Source organism: Bufo gargarizans, chromosome 9 (assembly GCF_014858855.1).
Source record: "Bufo gargarizans isolate SCDJY-AF-19 chromosome 9, ASM1485885v1, whole genome shotgun sequence".
In the NCBI taxonomy this organism is placed as follows: Eukaryota; Metazoa; Chordata; class Amphibia; order Anura; family Bufonidae; genus Bufo; species Bufo gargarizans.
In genome coordinates this window covers 147117951-147123950 of record NC_058088.1, presented here as the reverse complement: position 1 = coordinate 147123950, position 6000 = coordinate 147117951, and positions in this window count along the sequence as shown.

The window sequence follows — 6000 nt, the reverse complement described above, 5'->3', positions numbered from 1 at the left end:
GCCTGGTAGGTCTGCCTTGTTCACAGGAGCCCAATTTTGTGGCTAAATTTTGCCATGGTTATAGTTTTGTGCGAATCAATTTTTCCTGTTCCTGGTGAACCCAATTCATTCATCATATTGTTATTGTGGGTCAGGAAATACCTTAAGTGCACTGTTAAAATGTATTCGTAACGATGAGGGCAGATAAAGATGGCCTTCTGTCTTTCAAGACCATCTTAACCTTGCACCTGCGCTGTTGCTGTGAATAGCAGCAAATTTGTGAATATAACTCATTACAAATGCAAACCTCTATTCATGTTTATTGTGGTGTGCATCACTAGTCCCGAGTTCAGATTCGTAATAAATTATATTACTCACAGTAACGGCACATGCGCGAGGTGAAGATGGTCTCGCAAGACAGACGGCCCTCCTCGCTACGAATACACTTTAACTGCCCAGTTAAGATATTTACTGGCCCACAATATCACATGATCGCATTGCGGGAAGTCAATGGAGTGGGAGCCTCCTCCCTCTGTAAACCCCTTAGATTTAGTGGTCAACTTCTGTGTCCACTCAATCAGTGCACCTACATGGATGTTGTTCGTCCTTAAGGAATTAATTAGCAAGCACGGCACAGAACAGTTTGAAAAACTGGAGAAAAATGTACTTTTAGGCTTCTTTCATACGTCCATGTTGATGTCTGTCAGTAATGTGTCATTTTGTAATGTCAAATATGTCAAACAGGCATTACTCAGCAGCAACTGTAAGGTGTGATAACACAGAGTCCAGAACAATGGATTTGCATACACCACGAAGATCAATTAGAAGTTACACATGCTGGCCAAACCCTTTATCTCAAGAAAGACAAGTCTGTGAGGCATGGAAGACATTCGAGAAGTACTGAAGAGTGTAGATGTGAATCCAGCGGTTTAAAACTTAACTGCAGCAGCATGTCTGTGTGTCTCTGCTATTCTTTCATATGGCTCCTCCTCCTTCCTTCCTTACCCTCCTCTCTCCATATACTTCTATAGGCAGCATATAATCCAATCCCTCAGTTAGCTGAAAGTATTCCAAGATGAATTTAGCAGGGAAATCAGAGTAAACGTTTAGAAGGGAGACATGGAAGAGCAAATAAACTTGGGTAGTAAAGATGCATCTTTCTCTGAAAATATATATATTCCAAGGTTTTAGTAACCATTTATGTGCTTTCCTGAGAAATATGGGAAAAATCAAGAGGTCTGTGTTCAGGGTGCTATTTAAAGATGATCTGTCACTTCTCCTGACATGTTTTAGCAACCACATGTAATAACAATTCTGGAGCATCTTTTCTTATGGCTATGTTGTGCCATTCTTCTCTTATTCCTGCTAGAAGTTTATGGATAAAGGTACAGATAGGAGTTACCGACTGGGGGGGGGGGGGGGGGATTGCGGGTGTTCCTGCACAGTCTGTCACTGGCATCACCGATAGTGGCAGACTGTGCAGGGACATACCCCCAACTGGTAACTCTGTACCTTTGTTTCAAAAGTTTTATTAAACTTAAATTAAATAAAGTAGTCATAGCCTGGTTGAAAGGGAAGAAATACCTCGCACAGGAGGTTATGCTTAAGACAGCGTGAGCAACCAGAGCAGCTATACATATCAGATGACAATAAAAGATTGGGGGGACGTTAGAAGGCTTAGGGTACTTTCACACTTGCATTAAACTTTTCCGGTATTGATTTCCGTCTTAGGGGCGCAATACCGGAAAAAAAAAACTGATCAGTTTTATCCTAATGCATTCTGAATGGAGAGCAATCCGTTCAGGATGCATCAGGATGTCTTCAGTTCAGTCACTGTACGGTTTTTGGACGGAGAAAATACTGCAGCATGCTGCAGTATTTTCTCAATCCAAAATTCCAGTACACGTTCCATTGAAATGCATTAAATGCCAGGTCCGGCCCCAAGTGTTCCGGAAAAACGCAGACCTTTAAAAATGTGAAAAAGATGAATACCGGATCAGTTTTTCCGGATGACAACCGGAGAGACGGATCCGGTATTGCAATACATTTGTGAGACGGATCTGCATCTTGATCCCTCTACAAATGGTATCTGTTTGCATACAGATTGCCGGATCCGGGAGGCAGTTCTGGCGACGGAACTGCCTGCCGGAATCCAACAACGCAAGTGTGAAAGTACCCTTAGAAGCAAATCTTTGAAGCGAAGAGGCAGGGAAGGGTGCATGGTTACCTTGACTTGAAGCAAGGAGGCCGCTGCCCCCTTGACTTCAAGCATTCCTAGAGAAGCGCGCCGGCAGGGAATAAAGGAATGTTTTCAGAGCTTTTGCTGCATCTGCCTTCAGTAACAAAACAATCAGAAACACACTGCTCGCTACTCTCAGGTACTGCTGGCAGCTTCAGATGGTTTTTGGAGGTGACAACTATTTTAGTAACTTTTTTTTTTTCCACTTTATTTTTTGTCCCACTCTGAGACTTCAACTTTTGGGAGTCTGATCCCCTTTACAATGCATAACAATACTTCTGTATTATAATAATGCATTGGCTGTGAGTGTATTACACACTGTAATATACCTATAGCCTGCTTCCTGTAAGATCCAGGGGGCTGGATCTTACAGGCTGCCACGGAAGGCAGCCATGATGCCTAAGGAAGGCATCCGGCTGCCTTCCCTGCCATCAGGTTCCCGTCACAGCAGCGTGGGGACCTGATGGCCACCTCACACCCGGCAGGATCCCGCACGTGCCGCGGTAAGCGCTGACCGCGGCAGTGTGAGGGTTAATGTGCCGGCATCAGTGTTTTCACCGATGCCAGTGCATACAGAAGGGGTCAGGCTATCAGTGACTGCCAGATCCCTGCTCCTGCCCGATCAGCCGGCCAAACATGTACGGCACTGGTCCTTAAGATACGTCCACCAGCGCCGTACATGTATGATGCGGGTCTTTATGGGGTTAAAGTAAGGGTCAATGCAAGAGGTACAGAAAACCAGGGCTTGCTGAGCAAAGGCATCTTAACCCCTATAGTAACGCACCTCTGTACCTTTATCCATAAACGTCTAGCAAGAATAGTAGAAGAATGGCATAAGAATAAATGCCCCAGAATTGTTAACACCTTCCCGACTGCAATCAGTCTATATACGTGCTATTTGCACATACCCAGCTAGCACGTGTATAAACGTCATGGCAGCTCTTTAATCCAAGCGCTGCAAAAGCTTGGATTAAAGCTTCTGCCCCTGGACTGCTGCTGTCATGGACAGCATACAGTCCAGCAATGCCGGCAAGGGACCAGAGTGGTCAAGCGCCTGCAATCGATCCGATTGGCTAGTCTGTGCTGACTAATCAATCGGAAACCGGCAGTGTTAAAATGCCGGTTTCATTCTCTGATCTGCGCTCTGCAGATCAGAGCGTGAAATCAGGCACTGGCTGCTGGTTCTACAATGAAATCTCGCATCTCGCGAGATGACGCATGGATACGTCCAGGAGGAATGAATCGACCGCCTCCAGGACGCATCCGTGCGGTAGGCGGTCCTGGAGAGGTTAAAAAGTGGGTTTTGGAAATTTTCTTAAAAATTTTAAGAATGTCTTCTAAACTTCTAAGCCTTCTAACGTCCTAAAAAATAAAATAAAAAATGACATTAACAAAATGATGCCAACATAAAGTAGACATATGGGGAATGTTAAGTAATAAATACTTTATGAGGTATCACTTTCGGTTTTAATAGCAGAGATTGTGAATTTTTCAAATTTTGGGGTAAATTTGGGATTTTTTCATAAATAAAGGTGAAATATATTGACTCAAATTTATGACTATTATGAAGTACAATGTGTCACAAGAAAACAAACTCAGAATGGTTTGGATAAATAAAAGTCTTCCAAAGTTATTACCACATAAAGTGACATGTCAGATTTGCTAAATTAGATGTGGTCACAGGGGTATCAATGACCCTTGGTCATGAAAGGGTTAATAAACGGGGAATGTAAGTAGCTACTAAAATAAACTTGTTGTCACCACCAGACATCTGAGAAGCTCTGACAGACGTCTAGAATCTCCTCCTTGAGGTTCCTTTGTTTTGCTTTAATTTTCTCATCTCGTTAGCCTCTCTCAGCTGTCATGTAGTTGCACTGATTGCATCCCTTTAAATCCCTTTCCCATAGTGCATCACTTTGCGGTTTATACAACTTCCTGGAGTGTGTGCATGCGGTTCCTACTTCTGAGTCTTCTACAAGATAAATTTTGTTCATTTATTTGTGTCTTTCTGTTTGCTGGATCCCAGGTGACCCTGACTCCCTCCGTATCTAGAGTAGGGAGCCGGTGGTCATGTCCCCTCACTATTATAGGGTGTTCAGGTGTTATACAGTCGAGGTACGAGGATATGCGATCATCTACCTTTGGGATTTTCGCATAGGCTGAGCAGTCAGGGAGAGAGCCAGGTCTGATGCAGGGCTCTCCCTTTTTGTTTCTTAGTTTTGGATCCAGTCAGTCGTATATTCATTTTGTGTTTTCTAGTTTCCTGCACACCTTCCGTGACACTTGTCAGGAGCAATGACTGGTCCTCTTTAAAACATGAAAAAGCAGTACTCACCTCATGGATCCCATGCTGCTTCTATACCGACATTGTCCAGTTTGCCAATTATTTTTGTTTCCTGGTTCAGTGACAATGTTCTGGCAAAGGGGAATGTGACCGCTGCAGCAAATGAGCAACTGCAGCAGTGGTTGGTAATTGGCTACAGAGGTCACATGCTCTTGGTGCTTCACTAAATGCAGGAAATGACAACTAAGCCAACGAATGGCTGAGGTGGGGTTTACAACTGCAGCTGGTGATTAAGTAATTTTGGGTGTTTGCCATGGGCTTAAAGGGTTTCTACCACTTCGTTTTCACATAATTAGGTGTCAGACACTAGCAATCCGCTAGTGTCTGCTCTGCCAAACAATCCTAATATAATAGCTTTTGGGGCAGCCGTTTCGCTAAAAAATGAACTTATATTGCTATGCTAATGACCCTCTAGGTGCTATGGGGGCGTCATTAGCACCTAGAGGATCGGTCTACCTTCACAAGATGCCGCCGCCCAGCACGTCCCTCCAGCCCGCCCATCTCCTCCAGAATGCGATCAAGCGGACGACTTCTCGCGCATGCGCCGTGCGCGTCTGTATTCGGCGCATGCGCAGTGAATGTCCGACCGCTTCCCTGCTCAGACATCTCCACTGCGCCTGCGCCGATGGAGCACTATGACGGCATCTTGTGAAGGTAGACCGATCCTCTAGGTGCTAATGACACCCCCATAGCACCTAGAGGGTATTTAGCATAGCAATATAAGTTCATTTTTTAGCGAAACGGCTGCCCCAAAAGCTATCATATTAGGATTGTTTGGCAGAGCAGACACCTAGAGGTGTCTGACACCTAATTATGTGAAAACGAAGTGGTAGAAACCCTTTAACAAAGGCACCTGCCATGCATGGATGTCAATTAGGCCCCGCCAACACCAATAATTTACTGATATGCAGATAAAATGTATTGTACAAGTTGTTAAAGTTATAGGAATACCACAGTTATTAGGCGATATGCAGTTTATAAACTTTATTGTATTCTTATACAACTTTCTTGTTTTTCTATCTTATTTGTACACTTCATTTTCTATATTGCACTATAAGAGAGAAGACCATAAGCAAGCATTACTTGGAATTAACTAGCCCTTAATGTTTTTTAATACTTTTTGTTTATTAATGTAATTATTTTTTGAGAAAAGACAACTACAATGTTAGCGCAACAGTTTTCTACTGAAATTTTAAATACTGCAAAAGTAGACAGTGGCTGATTTTCTGTAATTGCTCCGATTAACAGCATGTAGCCATGCACTTAAAATACTAGAAATGTACAAGTTGATAAGAACGGACATTTACACACTTTGTGATTGAACAGGTGTACTTGATATTAGAGTCTCTCAAATAGCCCATATGAAACACTTAAGGGGTGAGAAATTTCGCTTAAAGGTTTTATTCCGGGATTTCCCACCAAGTGTGTGGTATCTAAT